Source organism: Vanessa atalanta, chromosome W, assembly GCF_905147765.1.
Source record: "Vanessa atalanta chromosome W, ilVanAtal1.2, whole genome shotgun sequence".
Taxonomy (NCBI): domain Eukaryota; kingdom Metazoa; phylum Arthropoda; class Insecta; order Lepidoptera; family Nymphalidae; genus Vanessa; species Vanessa atalanta.
Window position 1 is genome coordinate 5,288,236 of NC_061901.1, and position 23,395 is coordinate 5,311,630.

The following is a 23,395-nucleotide window of genomic DNA, read 5'->3' on the forward strand; positions in this document are numbered from 1 at the left end:
AAAGAAATAAAGGGAGTTTATTATTCAATATGCAACCTCTTTAATGTGATACTATAGAATAAGAATTTTGTGGAATACACAGGCGTTTTAAGTTCAAGATATCTAGATGATCTTCAATCTCTACTATGCAATTCACATGAGAACTTATGTGCTTTTTAAAGTAATTGGAGGAACACAAACAGTAAAGAATTTAATTACTATAATTTAAATAAACACATACTTCGTTTTAACTTTAATTTACATACCTGAGTTCTTTTTCCTCATTTCATAAAAGGACTTAACATGTAAAGGAAACTCATTCAAAGTATCATCAGATAAAGGTGGTCTAGTAAGCTTCTCAGTTGGCACAGCAGTTTTAAGTAAACGATTTCCTTTGGTATTGAAAAACTCAGGCACAAAATGAGAACCACATATATACTTTAGCTCATGCAACTTCTCAATCGGCAAATGAATTAAATCTTCATCACCAGTTGCTTTCACCCATAATCGGCATCTGAAAGCAGCATTTATACGTTAAAGTAAGGGTAGCATGCTTCTAAGTTTACTTTTCATAAGTCGGTTCGATTCAAATATACGACCAGATACTTAAGTTTTTCTGTTGTAAACTTGTAAAATTGTAAAAATTAAAATGTTAGATGTTTTGATAAATTTAATAATGTGAAGACATAATAAATATGGTATTTAACTTACTGATCTGGGTCTAAAGGAAAACTTGAAAGGAGCGTGTTAGACTTGGGTAACTTTCGCACACCACAAATCGCACACTTCCTATAACTGTAATGTCGTATATTCTCCATTACAATACAATTAGTAATCAAATAACACAGTTATTATCAATGAAAATAAAATTTTCAAGATACACCGAACTTCACAAATACGTTGTTAAATTCGAAATGTCGAAAACAAATATGGCTGTTCTCTGTAACAAACTACCAACATTCCGAATGATTTATATCTGTGTGTTGGCTAAGGATTCATAAGTTTCTCGATTCCGTTCTTCAACTAAATTTAAACTTTATTACGTACGTAATAAGGTTAAGATTACGTTGCTTTGCAATGTTTTCGACCATTTCTTAGAAACTGTCGCCGCACTGGACAAGAATAATTTTAATTTTAAACTTTTCTAACTTCATATAGTTTTGAACTTCTACACATCACATAGTACTGCCATTGTGAAAATTGTCGAATAAATTTATTCATAGTATAATTGTACAATGACTTTAATTTTACTTTATAAACATTTTTTTAATATTGATTTTCTTAATTTGGATATTTAATATTTAAAAAAAATTAAAAGAATTAAAGATCAGGCTCTGTAGCGACATCTAGTGTAATTTAAGCGTTTTTATGTGGCTTAGAAGACGCGCCTTGTATGTTAGATAATGCTAGGTTACATACAAATACTTTTTGCTATCTTTTCTACTTCTCTGTCACCCCCAATGTTCAGAACTTCAGACATTCAGTATAGTATGTGGAAGTCCCACATACGTATGTTATATATCCCACATACGTATTTATTTTAGGGATACCACAGCATACCAGCATAGCTGAAAAAATGTGAAAATAGAGGAACAGCAACTGGCACAGGAACATCAAATTTAACCGCATTGTGCAAAAATGTTCCAACCCGCAGAACCATTTTTTTTAAAGCATAATAAGTTTTACCCCTACTAATCTACTCTACGGATTAGAACATTTCTTCACAAAACGGTATAAATTTCAATGAGGGAGTAAAAAATGTTTGGGATTTGAATATGAAACATTAAACAATTATTTACATATTGTTGTTTTATTATTTGTGAAATACAGTTTTTGTATATAGATATACACATTATTATTATTATAGTCTTTATTTATTACATTGCCCTTCAATAAACAAAATATAAATATTAAAATTGGATATGTAGTTGTATGTAAGTAATTATAATATTTTGGTATATTATTAAATTTTTACAGAGTGTAAAGTAACTGACATTTATGACATAAATAATTGAAACACAAATATTTCTAATTAGGTTAGGTTATTCATTAAATATACGCGTTTTACCTGAAATAAAACGCATATTAAACTACCACATTTCCAGATTTCCAGAGTCATGTCCTGGACTTGCGGAGGTGGAAACCCTGTCGTCGTGTCGATCAAAAATCGTTTCAGGTATGCAAATCTGAATGGGGTTGCAACGCTCCGTAATTTCAAGTCCGCTCTCCAAAATACCCTTTCCCATCGAGGACCCACTATGAGATATAGACCTGTTGCTTGGTTCAGATGAATTAGCAGTTTGGGTATTAGAAAAGGTGGAGGAAAGATCCATGCCAGCGGAAAATTCCATGGAACACTGAATGCGTCGTGATACATTGCCTCGTGATCCTTGAGATCTAAGGTTGCATAATTCGCTATCACTCGGGCGGTCTTTGACGCAAACAGGCGTTCCCATTTTCATAAACACGATCTTCGTGCAATTTGGCATTAAATGCCACTCCGGAAGACGGTGAAGCCTGGTCAAGGAATCCGCTTGTGGATTGAATAGACCCGGAATGTGATGAATTTTGAAGTGTATCTGTTGATCGTCGAAGATTCGAATTATGCGGTGAGTTAGGTTAGTTAGTGGTTGAGATTTCGTTCCCCCCTCGTTGCGGAGATATGCTACCGCAGATCTGTTGTCGGATTGAATCACCACCGAGCTCCCTGCCATTTTCTCTGCGTGACTTTCCAGGACTTTCAAAATGACAAGCAACTCTTTTTGATTGCTGTGCAGCTGTTGTTCCTTTACATTCCAGGTGCTTGATAAAGTTGTGGTGTCCAGTTGTGCGCCCCAGGCAAGGTCCGAAGCATCGGTGACAAGAAAATGTGTTGGTGTTGGCACATGTATTAGGGTTGCCAGGTGACAATTTTTGAGCCACCAGTATAGTAGAAAGCTGAGCGTGGTACGGTGATTTAGCCTCCCCCGAGGGACAGCAAAATTGGCAAAATTGAATACACCCACCAAACTCTGCAAGTCTTCTAGAGATACCTTGACACTTTCTAAAACACGTGTGACTTTGGTGACTATGGCCGCAGATTTTTCCTGTGGTAGGTATTTGCGATTTGCCCATGGGTCCCAAACTATTCCTAGATAGGTTATGCATTTTCGTGATTTTCCGTAATTCACTTGAAAACCTAGGAACTCTAGGGTATTCAATAGGAGATTTACGTGCTTGGACAAAACGCTCGGGCCTTGATGTACATCGAGGTAATCGTCGAGATAAACTACTAGACTCATACCTTTTTCTCGAAGACTTTGCGCAACCCAATTCGTTAAACAAGCAAAAATCTTCGGTGCTGTACTGAGGCCGGAAGCATGTCATTTCTAGCAACTGATCTTTGTAAATCAACCGTAGGAAACGACGATGTGACTGGGCTACTGGCAGATTGAAGTAGGCCTGCAATAAATCCACCTTGCACATCCAATCCCGAGGTTGGAGGAAGTCTAGAATGCGATGTACGTTTATAAGTCGAAAATGATCGGTTATCACATATTGATTCAGGAGTCTCAGGTTGAAAATGGGACGGTATGATGCGTCGGTCTTTAGAACAAGAAATAGGAGAAATAAACCTCGGCGTTAGGCCCGCTTGTTTCAAAACCCCTTGTTCCTTCATCTGTAGGACGACAGAAGTCATTTCGTCCGATTCCACGGTGCGACGACGATCGCATATTAGGTCTGGCATTCTCAACGGAGGCTTCTGAGAAAAAGGTATGCGATACCCTGATATTATTTGTACCACAAAGTCTGGAGCTCCCATTTTCCTCCAGCGGCCGACGTACTGTGCTAGACGTCCGGCTCGGAAAGGTTTCACGTCATTGTTTTTGCCAGTTATTGCCTCTTTGTCAGAGGCTGAAAACCTACGCTTTTGTCCACTATGAAAAGGCTGTCTTTGTCTTGTCGACCCGCGAGATCGAAAAGAGACACTCTTTTTGCTAGGATTATAATTACATTGGCTAACATTATTATGGCCAACGGAAAGGCAATTATGACAACTGCCCCGCGAGGGCTGGTCATGATGGCCACTGGCATTAGATACAGTAGCATGGTCTCGGCAATAACCTGTAAAAGTACCACGCTATGGTACAGTATGAGAGACATACCCCTGCTAGTGAGTGAGTCGTGTAGTACTTCAATCAATCAATCAAAAGCCAATCGTTGTCCACTGCTGAACATAGGCCTCTCCCAAGGTGCGCCAAAGCTCCCGGTCCTCCGCCTTCTGCATCCAGTCGGTCCCCGCCACCTTCATGAGGTCATCGGTCCACCTGGCTGGAGGGCGCCCTACGCTGCGTTTGCCGATTCGCGGTCTCCACTCTAGGACTCGTCTGCTCCAACGGCCATCGGTCCTACGACATCGTGACCAGCCCACTGCCACTTCAGCCTGCTAATTTTGCAAGCTATGTCGGTGACTCCGGTTCTTTTCCGGATAATCTCATTTCTGATCTTATCCTTCAAAGATACTCCGAGCATAGCTCGCTCCATAGCCCGCTGACCGAGCCATGCTCGAGCAAACTTTGAATTTGTGGACTAGTCCCGCAGTCAGTGTCCACGTTTCGGCACCGTATGTCATGGCAGGTAAGACGCATTGGTTGAAGACTTTCGTCTTCAAACATTGCGGTATAGACGACGTGAGGACTTGACGAAGGTTGCCAAATGCTGCCCATCCCAAGCGAATTCTTCGATCGGCTTCCTTCTCGAAGTTGTTCCTACCGACTTGAATGACCTGTCCTAGGTAGGTATATTCACTGACAACTTCGAGAGGTTTCCCTTCGACGTATATCGGCCCCGGCACGACATGCCTATTGAACATGACCTTGGTCTTGTCCAAGTTCATACCGAGACACGCCGGGATTAATCGCTTAGGCTACGCAGCATTTCGGTTAGCTGTTCTGTTATTATTTTTTTTTTTTTTGTAGAGTCGAACGACGCGCGAGAACGCGACGACGGCTAGTGCAGTTGGGAAAGGTGATCTGCTCTAGCCGCCCCCGCCTTGCCGGCCCGCAAGATGCCTCTTCACGCCTCGTTTGAAGGAACCCAGGTCATAAGAGGAGGGGAATACGTGCGCTGGTAAAGAATTCCATGTTTTGGAAGTGCGACAAAGAAAAGAGTTGCCAAATTTCTTTGTACGCGATGGCATTGATGTCACAGTTAGGCGGTGACATCGAGAACCAGCACGCGTGGACTTGTGAAGGAAAGGGGAAGCAGGAATAAGGGAGAATAGTTCCTCTGAGCACTCGCCGTGACACATTCGATAGAAAGCGCTGAGTGCAGCTATCTCTCGACGCAATTGTAAAGGCTCGAGGGTGTTGGTGACCTTTACATCGCCAATAATGCGAACCGCACGTCGCTGCAACCGATCCAAGGCCTCCAGTAGGTACTTAGCGGAGCCATCCCAGAGGTGCGAGCAATATTCAACGCAGGACCGTACCTGTGTTTTATACAGCAGGAGCAGTTGAGCAGGCGTGAAAAAACGCCGCACCTTGTTCAGGACTCCGAGTTTACGTGAGGCTGTTTTTATAACAGCCTCGATGTGATCCTTTGGATTGAGGTCGCACCGAACGTCGATTCCCAGTATGGCGACTTTGCTATGTATCTCCAGCGTAGTGCCACAGAGGGAAGGAGGAGGGGTAAATGGTGACTTTTTCGCTGTGAGAGCGCACACCTGTGTTTTCTTGGCGTTAAACTCAATAAGATTGTCAGAGCCCCATTTGGCGATGAGTCCTAACGTCCTATCGAGTTCAACAACAAGATCCCTCCGTCTCTCCTCAGTTTCCGCCCGTCCAGCCGCTGCGCGTCCGTGGTATCCCCCGTGCACTGTACTGTCATCTGCATAGCAATGTATGTTCCCGAAAGAGAGCATATCATTGATATGCAGAAGAAAGAGCGTGGGGGATATCACAGACCCCTGGGGGACTCCAGCATTCACTACATGGGATTTTGAAGCGCAACCATCAACTAGAACGCGAAGGCTGCGCTTGTGTAGGAAGCTAGCAATCCAGGTGCAGAGCTGGACCGGCAGACCGTATGCCGGCAGCTTGGAGAGAAGACTTCTGTGCCAGACTCTGTCGAAAGCCTTGGAGATATCGAGGCTGACGGCCAACGACTCTCTACGCTTATCGATAGCTTCACCCCAGAGGTGTGTTACGTACGCTAGAAGATCACCTGTGGACCGTTTTGGTCGAAACCCGTACTGACGATCATTAATTAGACAGTGATCTTCTAGGTAATGGATCAGTTGGTTGTTTAACATCCGTTCCATCACCTTACAAAGAACTGACTTGATAGCTATTGGCCGATAATTTGCCGGGTCAGATCGATCTCCTTTTTTGGGAACCGCTTGCACATTAGCTTCTCTCCAAGAATCCGGCACACATCCTGTAGAAAGAGACAGCTGGAACAGGCGCGTTAACACAGGAGACAGCTCCGCTGCACACTTCATCAGCACTATGGCTGGTATTCCATCGGGACCGCTAGCTTTCCGCACATCAAGTGATTGTAGCTCTGCACGTACATCACGTTGCCTGATTTTGATGTCAGGCATCGTGTAGCCACATGAAGGAATTGTTGGTGGCAGCGCACTACAATAATTGATTACGGAATTATCCGCAAAGAGTTTTGCCAGAAGATCAGTATTCTCCTGCGGACTGTGAGCTAGCGATCCGTCCGGATACCTGAGCGGTGGCAGCGAAGGTTGGCAGAAATTGCTTTGCACAGATTTGGTCAGACGCCAGAAGCTACGGGAGCCTCTAGGATGTGAAATAAGGTCATGGCCAAACCGCGCAATGCGCTGTGCATCCGCTCTTGTGTATGCCATCCTACAAGACTTGGAAGTTTTATTGTAGGTTGCTTTCAGTGAGTCAATGTTAGATGCCCCACTAACGCAGCCATTGATCCACGCGCGATATGCCGCCTGCTTAGAAGACACAGCATCGGCACATTCGCGAGTGAACCAACGGTTACGCGTACCCTTACTGGCGAGGTCTGAGTTAGGAATGTAGTATTCCATCCCCAACAGGATCTCACCAGCAATAGCAGCGGCGCTAGCTGTCGGGTCATTCTCACTGAAGCAACGCTCCTTCCAAGGGACTGACGCATAGTAATGCGCAAACCGTCCCAATCTGCCGACTTATAGTGCCAAATGCGACGTTTGCTTACCGTTGGTGGCGGCAGCTTGGCCTGTAGCAAAGTTTGGAAGATATCATGCAGTGATCCGAAGAACCAAGTGGAGCCCGAACCTCAACCTGATATTCCACCGGATGGCTAGTCAGCAGAAGGTCCAGTAGGGAAGGCGCTTGCCCGTCAATGTCTGGGATCCTGGTGGGCTGATCAACCAACTGGGTCAAGTCATGCGTGAGAGCGAAAGCATGGGCAGTCCTTCCCGCATGGTCAGTTTTGGAGGACTTCAACCATGATTCATGGTGAACGTTAAAGTCCCCCAAAAACACCAGTTCCGCGTTAGGAAACTGCTCTTGCGCAGCATCTGCCACCCGACTAAGATGGTCAAATAGTCGGCTTGTCTCCAAGTCACCATTGTGGGATCTGTAGAGGCACACGTAGAGCCGACTCTGACGAACCAAGTCCACACGTACCACTAACAGGGAGAAGGAAGGGTCCTCCAAGCAGCGCAGACGGTGACAACAAACATCCGTCCTGACGAACAAGCATACTCCGGCTTTCGCTTTGAAGGATTCTTCAAGCATGTAGCCGGGATAATTAAGGTAGCTGGTATCGACAGGACGGAGTATTTGAGTCTCCGTCAGAAACAACATTGCTGGCCGTGCTGTCTCGAGATGGTGGTGGACAGCATTGAGGTTAGCGTGGAGTCCACGGATGTTAACGAACTCAACCTCAAACAGCGTGGGAATGGTGGGGGTGTGCACCGCTGTACGACCGTCATTTCTTTTATGCACTGTCATGAATAGGAAAAAAGAGGAAGAGACGTGAAGCGAGCGATGCATTGCCACGATAAGGATGGTCAAAGTGTGGAGCTGTGTTTCCCCAATAAGTTGCCAGAAGAGAAAATAAACTGACCCGCCGGGCGGAAGGGCCCCCGAACCCTCCCGGTAGTGGCCGCCGGGACCCCACCGTCCGGTCACCAACCGGCACGACGGTCCACACCGGGATTATGCATGGCCTGGTGGGGCAGCCTCGCGAGCTGGTTAGGAACGCTTGGGCCCCTGTACTCTGCCACGGGCGGCCAGCGGAACAACCGTTTCTACGGGTCTCCCTGACCGACGGGTCAATATACTTTCCTCCAGCATTGGTTCAACAGCAACATCCACCGGACCAACACTTATCGCGACAATGCGCGCTCGGGCACTGGCTGTACGCCGGCTGATCTCGAAACGCGGCTGCAAGCAGCCACTTCACGAGTGTTTCACCATGCGTACGGTGGTAACAAGCCAGGCGGATGATTGACATCCTACCACCAGATGAGCAGATGGTCGCTCAGATGTCCCTTAGTCGCCTCTTACGACACCCATGGGAGAGAGAGGGGCAGTGAATTGTATTCTTACTCCGTCACTGCACGGAGAATAGAGATATCGTCGGCAAATCGAAGGTGTGAGATGCACTCGCCGTTTACATTGACTCCATATCCAGTCCAATCCAGCGTCTTGAAGACGTCTTCCAACGCGTTGGTGAACAGTTTCGGGGATATTACATCCCCCTGTCTCACCCCTCTGCGCAGTTGGATCGCCTTCGTCTTACAGTCCTGGATGTGGACAGTCATTGTAGCGGCGTTGTACAGACACCTCAGTACTTCGATATATCTCCAATCGATATGACATCTCTGCAATGAGTCGCACTGCCCAGGTTTCGATGGAGTCAAAGGCTTTCTCGTAATCCACAAAAGCCATACATAGCGGCTGATTGTACTCTTCGGTCTTCTGCACAATCTGCCGAACAGTATGGATGTGGTCTACGGTGCTGTAGCCTGATCGAAAGCCGGCTTGCTCTGGGGGCTGGAACTCGTCAAGTCGTCTGGCGAGACGGTTCGTGACGACTCTTGAGAACAGCTTATACACGTGACTCAGGAGGGAGATTGGTCTGTAGTTTTTCAAGAGGGTTTTATCACCTTTTTTGAAGAACAGTACCACCTCACTCTCGCTCCACGTTTCCGGGGTCTTGCCATGTTGGATGACGGAATTAAAGAGGCTTGCTAGCTCTTTCAGGACCGGAGTCCCGCCTGCCTTAAGCAACTCTGTTGTGATTCCGTCATCTCCCGGAGCTTTGTTGTTTTTAAGCTGTTCTAGAGCCGCCCTAATCTCGCCTTGGTCCACGACTGGGAGCTCCTCGGAATAATGGCGCGTAAGAGGGGCGCGCTGGTCATCAGTACTGATTCCCACAGGTTTATCCGATCTTGAAGAGAACAACTGCCCATAAAACCTCTCTACTTCTCCGACGATCTCAGGCCTTGAGGTAACGACCTTACCATTTTCAGTTTTAAGTTTCGTCAGACGCGGCCTCCCAAACTTGCGAGCGAACACTTTCGATCCCCGATTTTGCTCAATCGCAGCCTTGATGGCGCGGGTATTGAAGCATCGGAGATCGCGCCGCGTCAACGTTTTTATTGTTCGGTTTAAGGCCTTATCTGACAAAAACGATGGTAGTTCTCGTCGTTTCCTCATGAGTTCGAGTGTCTCACCAGAGAGTTTTGGTGCGCTGTCTCTTTTCTGTGGCGGAAAACACTTGCGGGATGTGTTTTGCAGTATTTTGACCAGCGTGTCGGTTTTCTCATCAATACTGCTTACGGTTTCCAACGTGGTGAATTGATTTTGAAGCTCCATTTGGAACTTTTTGGAGCCTTGAGCAGCCTGGAGCATAGTAGGTCGGAGAGTAGACCTCATCATTCGCGATCTTTCGGCTTTGAAGTCGATATCTAGAGTGCCTCTAACCAAGCGGTGATCACTACCGGTATTAAACCTGTTGATCACTGAGACATCTCTAAATATGTGCCTTTTATTCGAAATGATAAAGTCTATCTCGTTCCTTGTCACGTTACCGGGGCTTCACCAGGTCCACTTCCTCTGGGGCTTCTTTTCAAAGAAAGAATTCATCAAAAAGAGCCCCTGCGCTTCGAGAAAGTTTACCAGCATTTGCCCCCTGTGATTTCTCCGACTTTCGATTCACCTCTATCTTGTACTCCCACTTTAGCATTAAAGTCTCCCATAACAACATTGCAGTGGGCCTTCGAGGTGTTGTTGAGGGCCTTTGCGATGTCCTCGTACATCGCTTCTACCACATCATCAGAGTATGCCGAAGTTGGCGCATATACCTGTACGACCTTCAGGGAGAACCTGTCGGAAAGTTTTAGGACAAGGTACGCTACCCGGTTCGATACACTACTGATTTCTACAATGCTGCTAATGAGATCCTTTTTGACCAGAAAACCGACACCACCCTGGGAGAGTTTATCACCTTCGCGGAAGAAGAGTAAGTTACCGGACTCTAGAGTTATCGTGTCCTCCCCCTGTCTTCGGACTTCAGATAACCCCAGTATATGCCAGTTTATATGACTTAACTCTACTTCTAATTCGGCGAGGTGATGGTCCAGCCTTATCGAGCGTCCATTATACGTTGCCATATGTAGTCGTCTTTTATGGTAGCCTGCCATGAACCGGTGATTCTTTGCACCCCCTGCCTTGCCGATACCGCGACCGTGTAGTACTTATCTTAGTTCAAATCAAATCAAAAAATCTTTATTTGGACACACACACAACTTATGTAAACAATAAAAAAATATATATAAAAGGAACGTATAAGAATAAAGAATACAAACTAAAATAAAAAAAAACAATGTGTGATGCCCAAATTGGTAAGCATAGCATATATGTTGAAAATCATTGTTGTGATGAGTTTCAACGCTGGTATTCTGTGGCCGCCAATAACTACGTACGTCACGTCGTAGGAAGTGAACTACGAGTATGTGATATATAAGTTCACAATAATTACATAAATATAAGTATAAGAATATATAATAGTATAATTTAAAAAAGAAGGAAAAAAAAGAAACAACTGTAAATACCTTAGTCATAGATTAGACGCTCGCTTGATCGAACGTTACCATAATAAATTCGTCACGGGCCTTACCGCGATAAAGTGGGTACTTTTAAGTGACAAACTTTACTAAGTAGACGACTTATCACATATTAGAGGGTTTAAATTTTATGTACAACATTTTAAGCCAACGATAAATTGTATAATACATAAAATATACATATGAAGCAAGTAGGTACTGGAGAGGGTAAGTTCAATATGACATTGCTAAATTATAATTATGTAATTATTAATATAATAGATATAGTACGATATGATATAATACAATATTTTTCAAACTGTATTTTTTTTTTTTTATAGACTGAAGGTTTTAATTAAAAGTTAAACCAAAACTTCAATGTAATCAAAGACCACATCACGATCCACAATCAACGCGTTTAAGCAATGATACTATAGTTGCTGAGAGTACCGGAGCCCTGCCAGCTTGCCCACGAGCCATAACAGTCAGGTAAGCATTACACACGACAAAGTGCTAAGCCACATAGTATATCATAAATATATATGTTTATTGAGATTGTAATTGAATATCCATTAAATACTGTTTAAATTTGCTTCTAAAAGTATTAATTGTTTTTAGGTTACGAAGAGGCGGAGGCAAGTTATTCCAGCACTTTGTCGCGGTGTAAATAAAACTACCTCGAAAGGCAGCAGTCTTATGTGTTGGCATAACCAACATGTAGGACGAAGCTCGTGTTTCGTGAGTTAGTCTTTGCTCACATGCCCATTTTATTTTATTATTTATTTAAATACTTTATTGTACACCACAGATTAGCCTTATAGTAAGTTTATATAAAGAAACGATGGTACAACCGGCGGTCTTATCGCTTTAAAGCGATTTCTTCCAGACAACCGAGGTGATATGGAGTAGTAGCCAACAGAGAGATGGTAGGTGGTGTAAAATAGACTACATACATAGATACAAATAATACATACATAAACTACTACATACATATAGCTAAGTACATAAATACATTTATACATACATATATAACATAAAGTCATACATAAATACATACAAATATACAGATATATACAAATAACAAATAGTATCTAGTCGCCATTCAGTGTGAGAGTGTGAGGTAATAATTAGTGACTTTAGTTTTAAATAATGTTAAAGTGGTTGCAGATTTGATATTAAGCGGGAGGGCATTCCACAATCGAGTAGCCTCAGCCGTAAAAGATTTTTTGAAAAAAATTGTTTTCTGCACAGGTGGATTTAAAAATAAATTTTCAGATGAACGTAAGTTCATGTTGTGCCCGTCAATAACATTGCGAGAATTCAAAAATGTAAATTTTTCTTTCAGATAAATAGGTGAGTGAGGATTGAATAACACACAGTACAGAAGACAAACAATATGTAGATTCCGGCGAAAACGAATAGGTAACCACTTGAGCTGAGTACGAAATTCAGAGACATGGTCATATTTGCGTAAGCCAAATATGAACCGAATAGCTAGATTTTGAAGACGCTCAAGTTTATTTAATTGGTCCTCATTTAAATCTAGATAGCTTGCGTCTGCATAATCGAGAATAGAGAGAAGTAGAGAATGAGCTAACATAGTCTTGGTGGAAATAGGAAGAAAAGAACGGAGACGTCGTAGAGAGTCCATCGCCGCAAACATTTTCCTGCTGACTACATTTAACTGATGTGACCATGAAAGTGTAGAATCTAGATGTATACCGAGATTTTTGACCGTGGAACTATATGGTATAGTACAATTATCTAATATAATCGTAGGAATGTTTCTCCAGTCAACTCTTGAAATCATAATAATTTTAATTTATGATAAAGGTATGGAGGCATTTTGTATTTTACTATACCAAACAATAAAGTGGCAAAGTGTAGCTGTTACGATAGTCCATCTTTAACATTTTTGCAGAATTCAGAAATGGGGTAACATGTGAGCGTAGTGGAACGTTAAAGCAATATCGAGCACAGGCATTTTGAACCTTCTGGATAAGATTCTTGGTACGCACAAGTAACCTCGGGCCTATTACAATGTCAGCATAATTTAATTTTGACAGAACGAGTGCCTCACATAAATCTACTCTCACCTTTGGTTTTAAATATTTTCTGATCCGATATAATAGTCTTAATCGATAAAAACAATTACAAACAGTGTGCATAATGTATTTATCGAATCGTAGGTTTTCGTCTAATATAATTCCCAGATTTCGTGTTTCGGTAACTCGTTCGACTTCAATATTTTGCAGTTTAATATTTGGGGTTAAATCTGTAATTTTCCGTACTTGTGTTGGCGTTCCCAAGATCATATATTTAGTTTTCTTTGGGTTTAAGACCAGACAATTAGAATTTGACCATTCAGTAATTCTTGTTAAATTGGCATTAAGCTTATTTAACGCTATGTTTAAGTCAGTGGGTTTAAAAGATATGTACAATTGTATATCATCGGCATAAATATGGTAATTGCAGTATTTGATGGAACCGATGATATCGGCACAATAGAGAGAAAAGAGAACAGGTCCAAGGATCGAACCTTGCGGTACCCCTCTCGTAATAGTACTACTACTTGATACACGTTTAGTCCCATCCTCCAGAGTCACTTCTACAACCTGTGATCTATATTTGAGGTAGCTGTCAAACCATCTAATAGTGTCTGTATTAAATCCATAAAAATGAAGTTTAGCCAATAACAGTGGCAAATTTATAGTATCAAAAGCGCGTGAAAAATCAAGAGGCACTAGTATGGTACATTCACCGGCATCTTGTGCTCTTAATATATCATCAAGTACGTTAGCTAGAGCAGTGGAAGTACTTCTACCTTTTCTAAATCCTGACTGGACACAAGGAAGAATGTCATATGTTTCTAAATAGTGTGTGAGTTGATAACACACTACTTTTTCTAACACTTTTGATAGTGTAGGTAATACACTAATGGGCCGTAAATCACTTTTATTAATTGGGTTATCAACTTTTGTAATTGGTTTTACAATTGATTTCTGCCATAGTTTAGGAAAGGTAGAAGTCCGTATAGAGGTATTAACTATATTTACGATTGAATCAGAAATAAACGGCAAACCACTTAAAATCATTTCTATGGAAATACCGTCGGATCCTAAAGCCTTAGATTTAATACTCCGTATGGTTTTTATAATTGTTATCTCGTCCACCTGGTTAAGTGAGAAGACATTAGAAGAATGTCTATTATTAGTGTAGAAATGTATTTGGGATAATGTCACGTCACCATTTCCGGGCAAGTCGAGAAAAAATGTGTTAAGCTGATTCGGGTCCGGCAAGTGATCTGGTAGACAGAAATCCCGTTTTTTTCTATATACTAAAATATTTTTTAAATGTTTCCACATGTGCTTAGGTCTTTTAGCATTGTTGTTTATGTAGTGAGTAAAGTAAGCACTTTTCTCTCTATCGATTGCCATTATAACCTCTGATTTCAAATCCTTATAGTATGCTATGTGAGTATTTTTGCGAGTATATCGAGATCTTGTATGAGCTTCATTTCGAGTGCGAATCATTTCATTAATATTGTAAGTGATCCACGGATATTGGGATTCCTTAAAAAGCCTACAGATCAGGGGTGCTAATGTATCGAATACAGACAGGAAGATACTATTGAATTGGTGAACAAAATTATTAACATCATGTGGGTTGTGACATTGTTGATTAAAATTTGTAAAGTATTTTTTGAGATCATTATCATTAATGCTACTAATTTTTCGGTAAAATTTAAGAAGAGGCTTAGGTTTATCTTTTCGTATGTTTATTTCAAAAGATAAGAACGCATGACTGCTAAGCTCGTGTACGTGATCCACCCATACTTTGCTAGTGTTGCCATCCACACAGACTAAATCTATGAGTGTCTCACTGTGAGTAGTAAAGTGAGTGGGTTCATTAACAATTTGCTTAAGATTTGTGTACGTTAAGAAGTCACATAGCATACGTGTACAATAGTTCGTGAACCATTGCTTTTATTGGATTGGCTTACGGGCCAAAAAGCTTTTCTCACACCACCTGCACTCTCTAACGTAGCAGCGAGACTTTCAGAGTAAAAAATGTGAGTACTAGAAGGGGGAATTTTATTCAATCTACATTTTATAAGCGGGTCACGAATGCTCTTTAAAATTAAATATTTCATCAATCTTTTCATTGAGATTGAGAAGATTTCTAGCCCAGACTAATAAATTTCGGCAACTATTTAAGAAAATTTATTTTTGTTTTAAAATACAATGAGTGAAAGCAGCATAAGATTTATCAGAGTGTACCAAGTGACGTAAATTATCATACCCCTTTAACTCATCATTAGTTTCAAGCTCTATATATCCAGGGGAATGGTTATATAATTTTTGTGTGTCACTATATCGTACGTCAGACCACGTTTCGCTGCCAAATCGGTGAACTTCGTTCAACATTTTTATATATTCCAAAGGGGCGGTAGGTATAGCAGGATCCTTAATTTTAGTTTCAATATCAAATGATAAGTTAGGTACTTCAGGATTCAGATCACTACAGTATTGCATCGACTGATTATTATTAAGTTCACGACTCACGTCTGACAAAAATGATTCATTAACATTATCGCAGTAATTATTTCGTTCGTTATACAAAACATTTAGCTTTAAATCACAAACTTCTTTAGAAAGTTTTTCTAAAAGATTGCGATGGCGTTTATGATTTTTGGAGTGACGATGCTTCTTCTTTTTCTTTGAGACTCGTTGAGATTCAGACGAGCTCGAAGATGAGGAAGAGCTATCACTAGAGGTTGACCGCCGCCTATCGCGTTGTGAATTAGTACCCGATGTACCCGCCACAACTCGCCCAATAGGACTATTAACATCGTTATCCATTATAAAACAACTATTGAGCGTTTACTAGTCAAAAAGGAACGAAAATAAGTCTTTTGTAATAAATACACACACAATATATAAAATAGGGTAGAAAAATATAAAAATAAATGTGCAACTTACATGTCGGATTTTTCACAATTATCACTTTGAAACAATTCAAATTGAAAAGTACTTTTAGTGCACAAGTTGACCAGACGGGAAACTTCAAGCCAATGATTACAAGGGAATCGCTGACTACTACCAGTAGTGCGATTCTGCAAAAACCACGTTAGGATTATAAACAGTTTTCATTTCTGAACTCATTTCGATACGACCTTGAATTGAAAAATATTTGGTATTCGGTAACTATATGTCATATCGTGTGAAGCAAAAACTGTGAAGCGAGATGATAGTGCAGCTACTTTTATTGCCGGTTTTTAAAAAAAACATTTTCGATTAGAAATTTCTAAAGAACTGAGGATTTAAAAAATCAGTGACGTCATAATTCATGCAAAATATTTATTTATTTATTTGACAACACCAACAAGTAAGTCAAGTTTACGAAGAGGCAAATTGATTTTTTTAAAAAAAAATAAAAAAATATATATATTTAAAATAATTGAGGATTGAATTAAACACGTCTGAACAGATTTGGATGCTCAGTTTAATTAAATTTTGAAATACATGTTTCCCACTGTCTTAACTAAAATCTTACATTCCAGGAATCCATTTACATTGTTATGTTTCCCAGTACAACGACCACCCAACGCTAGAATGCAACAATGCAATTTTTAGGTTTTTACTGTGAATATTCTTCGTGGTACTGGTTGCATAACTTCTCCCTCCCTAAGCGCGAAATTATCCGAATTAGGATTTACAGGATTCGGATTATTTCGCAAGAAAGTGAACAATTTTAATTTATACTTAAAAATAATATATCCTAAAACACATATGGGTAGAATTGTATACAGTAACACCGTGGCCAAACTTAGGCTATTAATTTTCACTACACTATTTTCGCTTTCCACACTTTCACTTTCCAGATTCTGAACTTTTAACATGTAAGATAACTGTTTTAAGTCATCGAAGTTAATCTCCTTCATATCTAGCGTTTTATTCCAATTTACAGTTGAAGATTTCAGTATGGGAAGATCAGCAATCGGTATTAACGTCGTAACGATGTTCCCGTAGAATCGACGATAATAGAGTCGGATATTTTCTAGGAATACTATACAATTTTCGTCAATGTGTAATATAAGAGAGCCATGTAGAGATTTGTGGGTTACATTATCACCGCAGATTTCCTTTAGAATAATTGTATCCCTTATGTAAACTATCCAATCATTGTCCTTGATTCGTTGAACCTTAATATTTTCCACATCTACGGAAACAGCATTGCAGTTGGATATGTTAGTTCTAAATTTCATTAATTGCTCTACGCAAGTTTCCTCCGTGTATGGTATGACGTTATCTTCGGTGCATAGGAATTCCTTTTCTCCGATTTCCTCGCAGGACTGCGCGACCGATAGGTATTTCAGCCCTTTCACCATGAGGTATGGGAATTTGGGAATAATTGTGAGAGTTTTATTAATAGTATTATCAAATCTAGGTAATGAATAAAGCTTAAAATAGTTATATATATTACCGTCGGTTAATGGAATCTCTAAGATAAATGTAATCTGGTTTCCTTTCATATATGCTTTAACTACAATAACCCTTTCTAATTTAATTAAATTACTCACACTGGCTTCGTACATTAGATTTTCTGTATTACCAATAGTTCTTAAAATAGTTAACAATTCTGTAGAGTTTACTATGGATTGGTGTAGAACAGAAACTTTACTCAATGCTAATGTAGTTTCAATTTCACTTAAGGTTATATATATTGAACGAAAATTAACACTAAATATATTAAATACCATAAGAACATGAATAGAGTAAATAGAATGTACCTCTTTAGTTATTACTTTCTTAACTAAGTCTTCTATTGTTCGGAGTTTATCATCTAACATATTAACGTTTGACTGTAATGTTTCTGTGCTACTTATAAAAGAATCTAACATTTTCGAAATTACAGTTATTTTCTTATCGGTTAACAGTTCTTTATCATGCAAATGTGTAATAAGGGAATCATAGTGATTGGCATCATCATGGTCTAAATTACCAGTTATTAATTTAATTATCGATCCTAAGGGATTTAGTAAACCTCTTTTTACTCTCACAGCGGGCAATAGTTGTCCTAGCTTGTCTATCGTTATACTACGTAAATACTCTACTTGTTTCCTTAAGCCTATAAATTCAATCGAAGACTGATTGCTCTTATCAATTAGATTACTAAACTCTACATATTTTTTCAAGTTGAAATCTAGTGTTAAATATATTCTGCTTAAATCTAATACCTTTATAACTGTCCATTTATCTTCTTGTTTATAAGCTTGTCCTATATTAATCGGAAGCAATCCCGGATTTGGTTCAATCTTTTGAACTTGAAGGCCCTGGTTTTGGACTACCAAGGTCAGTATGGTCAGACTGCACCTGTGGAGGACGTTTAACATTTTTAATAGGCACTTTAGTTTGCCTGTGTCCTACTGTAACAGGGACTATATTACGCTCTGTTTGTCCTCTAACAGTTGCTTTCTGATAGCGAGGCTTATCTTTACTTCTTCTAGTGTTAACGTCTTTTGTAAAAATAACCTGCCCTTCTTTGAAATTAACGTTACTCTCTCCGCCCTTTTTATCCCTTACCTTTTCCTTTTGTTCTAACATTTTACTAGTCAAATATTGATATAGATATTTTGTTCGTTTCGCGTGATCCTTTAATATCTGCTGTGTGTATGCTTTATCAAAATCCGCACTAAATATTTGATTGGAATCCGTGTGGCCGAATACGACTTCAAAAGGTGTTAGACCTGTGGCTGTATGAATAGAATTGTTATATGCCATAATAGAGTACGTCATAACAGATGCTGCATCTGTGCACTTTTGCTCATACCTAGCCAAACGATATATTTCTATAATTGTGGAATGAAATCGCTCTACTATACCCGTCGAATTCGGATTATTAGCAGTAGTGATGTGTAACTGAATTTTATACATAGCGGTCATTTCTTTTATCATTTCGTTATTGAATTCCGAACCAGGGTCACAGCTTATTTTCGTGGGTACTCCATACATAGAAAAATACTTTATTAAGGCTCTAATAACTTCGGGTGTCGATCTATTGCTAACTTCTATGGCTTGTGCGAGTTTACTAAATGCATCAACTATCGTTAAATAATACCTATTTTCTATATTGAATAAATCTATGAAAACTTCCTGAAAGGGGGCACTCTGTGTTTGCGTTAATTGAAGTGTAGGTTTAATGGGTTTCCTATCGTATTTCATTTTATTGCATGCTTCACATCCATTCAAAACTGCTGAAATCGTCTCCTGCATCTTATCCCAATAGAAATTTCTCTTTATCCTTAACATTGTTTCTTTTATTCCTCTATGGCAAGTTTTTCCGTCATGATATTTTAAGATTATAGCTTTTTGTTCGTTTTCATCTTCTATATAACTTACACGCTTCGTACATTCATAAAAATTTACCATTCCTTGTTTAAAAAGGCTAATAATGATATTTGAAAATTCGCGCCTATGTTCCTCTTTTTCAAAGTATATAAAGTATTTGGTTTTAGGTTTTATGTATTCTTTAAGGAATTGTTTAATCAAATCTGCATTACCTACAGGTAAGAACACTTCTAAAATTTTTTGTTTTTCTCGCGATAAATTTCTAACTTGGATTTGATTTTTAAACCATTCTAATACTATTATTTGGTTGGGTTTTGTATCAATAGCCTCTTGAAGTATTGGGATACCATGTGATTCTAAATCATCTGCCGAATGAACTGTTATTGTACTGCTAGTATCTGACCTAACGGGATATTCTTCTATGGAGTCTATCGATATTGTCTTTTCCGAATCCGAAATAGTAACAGTCTCAGACGAGTCACGGTTTCGTTTCTCAGTCGCTAGTCTATCTGTCTTTTTAGTCACATTATTAGGATCTTTACGATATTCTGTCTCAACGTCGCTAACATTAACAGCTAAAGATTGATTCTCTTCGTCAGAGTCTAGTGCGTTAACTTTTATGCGAGAGAGCGCGTCCGCATTGGTGTTTTGCTTTCCATTTTTCCTGTAGTCTTAATCGCCAACGCGTCAACTTGCTATTTGGTTCTTTTAGGGAATAGAGCCAGGCCAACGGTCTGTGGTCAGTATAGATAACAAATTTACGACCATAAAGATAAGGCCGAAAATGTTTGACTGCCCAAATAATTGCCAATAGCTCGCGTTCGATAGTACTATATCTACTTTCAGTATCACTCAATGTCCTACTTGCATATGCTACCGGTTTATCGCTGCCAATCGGACCTTGTGATAAAACTGCACCTAGGGCGACAGTCGAGGCATCAGTCGTTAAAACGAAGGGTTTGTCAAAGTCTGGGTACTGTAATAGGGGAACAGTCGTGAGTAGCTCTTTGCATTTTTCAAATGCGTCAATGTATTTTTGGTCAATGACTATCTTATTGCGTTTCTTTAGACAGTTAGTCAAAGGTTGCGTTATTTTGGCAAAGTCCTTGATAAAGCGTCTGTAGTACCCTATCAATCCTAAGAAGCTTTTTATTTCAGTCGTGGTCTTGGGTAGAGGATAGTCAAGTATTGTCTGAATTTTGTCATTATTAGGTTTCAGTCCGTCTTTGGTAATGGTATACCCTAAATAAAGCACTTCTTTACGCAGAAATTCGGATTTGTCAAGTTGTATTTTAAGATTCGTTTCTCTAAGTCGTTCAAATACTGTTCGTAATTTCTCTAGGTGTTCCTGTAAGCTACTCGAAAAGATTATTATGTCGTCTAAATAAACGAGGCAATGGATACCCTGTAGACCTCTTAAAATGTTATCCATTGCTCTCTGAAATGTGGCAGGTGCCGTTTTAAGGCCAAATGGCATTCTGAGAAACTCAAAATGGCCGAATTGTGTGCTAAACGCAGTTTTCTGCCTATCCTCTTCATTGACTTCAATTTGGTGGTATCCAGATGCCAAATCTAATGTAGTGAAGTAAACGCTTTTTCCTAATTTGTCGAAAAGGTCTGTGATATTAGGTAGAGGGTATTTGTCGTCTACTGTTATTTCATTTAAACGCCTATAATCAATCACCATCCTATATTTTGCTTGACCAGATGCATCAAGCTTTTTTGGTACAAGGTGTACAGGCATAAATCAAATATTCTCTTTCGCTCCTCTTCATTCATATGTTCCAATCGTAATTTTAATAAGTTTTCTTCTAATATAGCATCAATTTCGATATCCCCTTTTTCCTTCGTACAGTTTACTTCGCAATCACTTCTTTCATACTTTATAATTTTAAATGGTTTTGTTACTGTCATTATTGCCTCTGTGTCTAAACTATTCTGTACTACTGTCGTTGTATAACCGTTCATACATCTAACTAGAGCGCTAGGCATTCTCACACCCTTACAAAATTCCTTATATTCTAATACGCCTTCGCCTGTGTGTAAGTCTGTAGGAAGTTTAACACGTTGTTCCGTACGCGGTGCTATTCGTATTTGATAATTACTCATATTATGTATAATAGGAATTAATGTTGTATTAGTTTGTAAAATGTTGTGTTTTAGGTCAATCAAAGCACCAATTTGTCTTAATAGATCGTCACCTACAACGCCGTCATATCGGGAATCTACGTCGTAGAGTTAGAACTTGTGTTGATCGTTACAATTAAACGTCGGTGGTAGCGGTATCTCTATAACTTCTGAGTGTGAGCTAGATGCGTGTGTACTTATGACTTGAAATGGTTCGTGACGGATTGCATATGAAAAATATTCATAAGCTTTTCGTGGACTAATGAAAGATCTCATACTACCTGTGTCTATCATAAATTTTGAATCAATCTCTGGGATGTATATGTACGGTAACTTTAGGTTTGGATCACAATTAATTTCTATTACTTCATAATGTTTGTTGCTAGACGCATGTGAAAATTTTGTGCCTCCTCAGAAATTACAGGAGTAGGTGTTTCGTCGTTTACTTTAACATCCTGACTATCGGGAAATGACACTTGAGGTTCGAATTGTTGCGTGTCCGATCCAACAAAATTATTATTACAGTAATCATTTTCACTATAATCGTTTTGATCGTAGTAACATAAATCATTTGGTTGGTTATCGTAAAACTCTAACTCGTTAACTTTAAAACCTTGTTGCGGTCTTAGAGATGGTATAGTACGCATTGACACATCTGTTGAAATATTAGCCTGATTATTAGGTTTATAGCCGAATTGAGAATAACCTGGATTTTGTGCACGCATACCAAGCTGCTGTGGACGCATTCCGAATTGTTGGGGACGTATGCCCCACTGGGGCTGATAGCCAAACGATGGTCTATAGCCTAACTGAGGTCGATAACCTGTCGGTTGTGGTGGCTGATAACCTGAGAATTGTTGAGGTTGGTTTGAAGGCGCTTGAGCCGGACTTTGAATTCGTGGTACACCAAATTTGAACTTGGGGGCTAACAATTGGTTTGTCGAATTAAAACTATTTAGTCTAGGGGAAAGCACGTTATTTCCAAATTTAAATGTCGACGGAATACCGGGGAATGGAGCTACGATATTCGATTTATTATTCATTCTGTTACGTGCGGTATATTGGTCGTGAAAATTAACCTCTTCCATAACAACACTTAAGGCTTCTTCGAGACTACGCGGTGATTTTAACCGAACTACTCTAACCATATTTTCCGGTAAATTGTACAGGAAAACATTTAGCGAAGTGTTATTATAAATGATAATTTTACTCTGCTTAAGATTAGAATCCGTAATTAAATTTACTTTCGATATTAAAGCTGAACGAACAGACTGTACTCTATTGCAAAATTCTAAATACGATTCACCTTGCCTAATTTTCATGGATTCAAGTTCGATAGCCATTCATTCCTCACTACGCGGATCCCCAAAGTGTAAAGTTAATAGTTCCTTGAATTCGTCCCATGTAGTTATATCCTCGCGTTCACTGATAAGGGACGCCGCATTGTCTTTAAGTCGGCTCATTATCGAATGCATAACATACATATTTTGTGTCGGACCCCCTACATATTTATTAATAACGTATTCGCACTGTCTAATAAAAAGATTTAATTGACGTTTATCTCCGCCAAAAAGTGGGATTAATTTTAGAATTTCAGTTGGGATGAGAACTATTTGCTCCAGATGTTCGTTAGTAGACATTTTAATGATGAATATCGCGGTATTTAATAAAATAAAAATCACTATAATTACCTTTTACACTAATACAATGTTAAATTATATCTAAATTTATAATTAATTCGTAAAATTATATTTTAAATGAATTTTACTTAGTATTATTCACAAAAATTCATGTGAGAGATAAAATACAAATATGATACGTATAACTAAATTCCGATTTCACAGATTTTATATGAAAACCAGATAACAGTTAAAAAGAG

General features: G+C 39.6%; 1 pseudogene; it reads right to left on the bottom strand.

The window, feature by feature from the left end:
- Positions 1-2,069: 2,069 nt before the first annotated feature.
- Positions 2,070-17,429, bottom strand: LOC125075574 (annotated as a pseudogene).
- Positions 17,430-23,395: the final 5,966 nt, after the last annotated feature.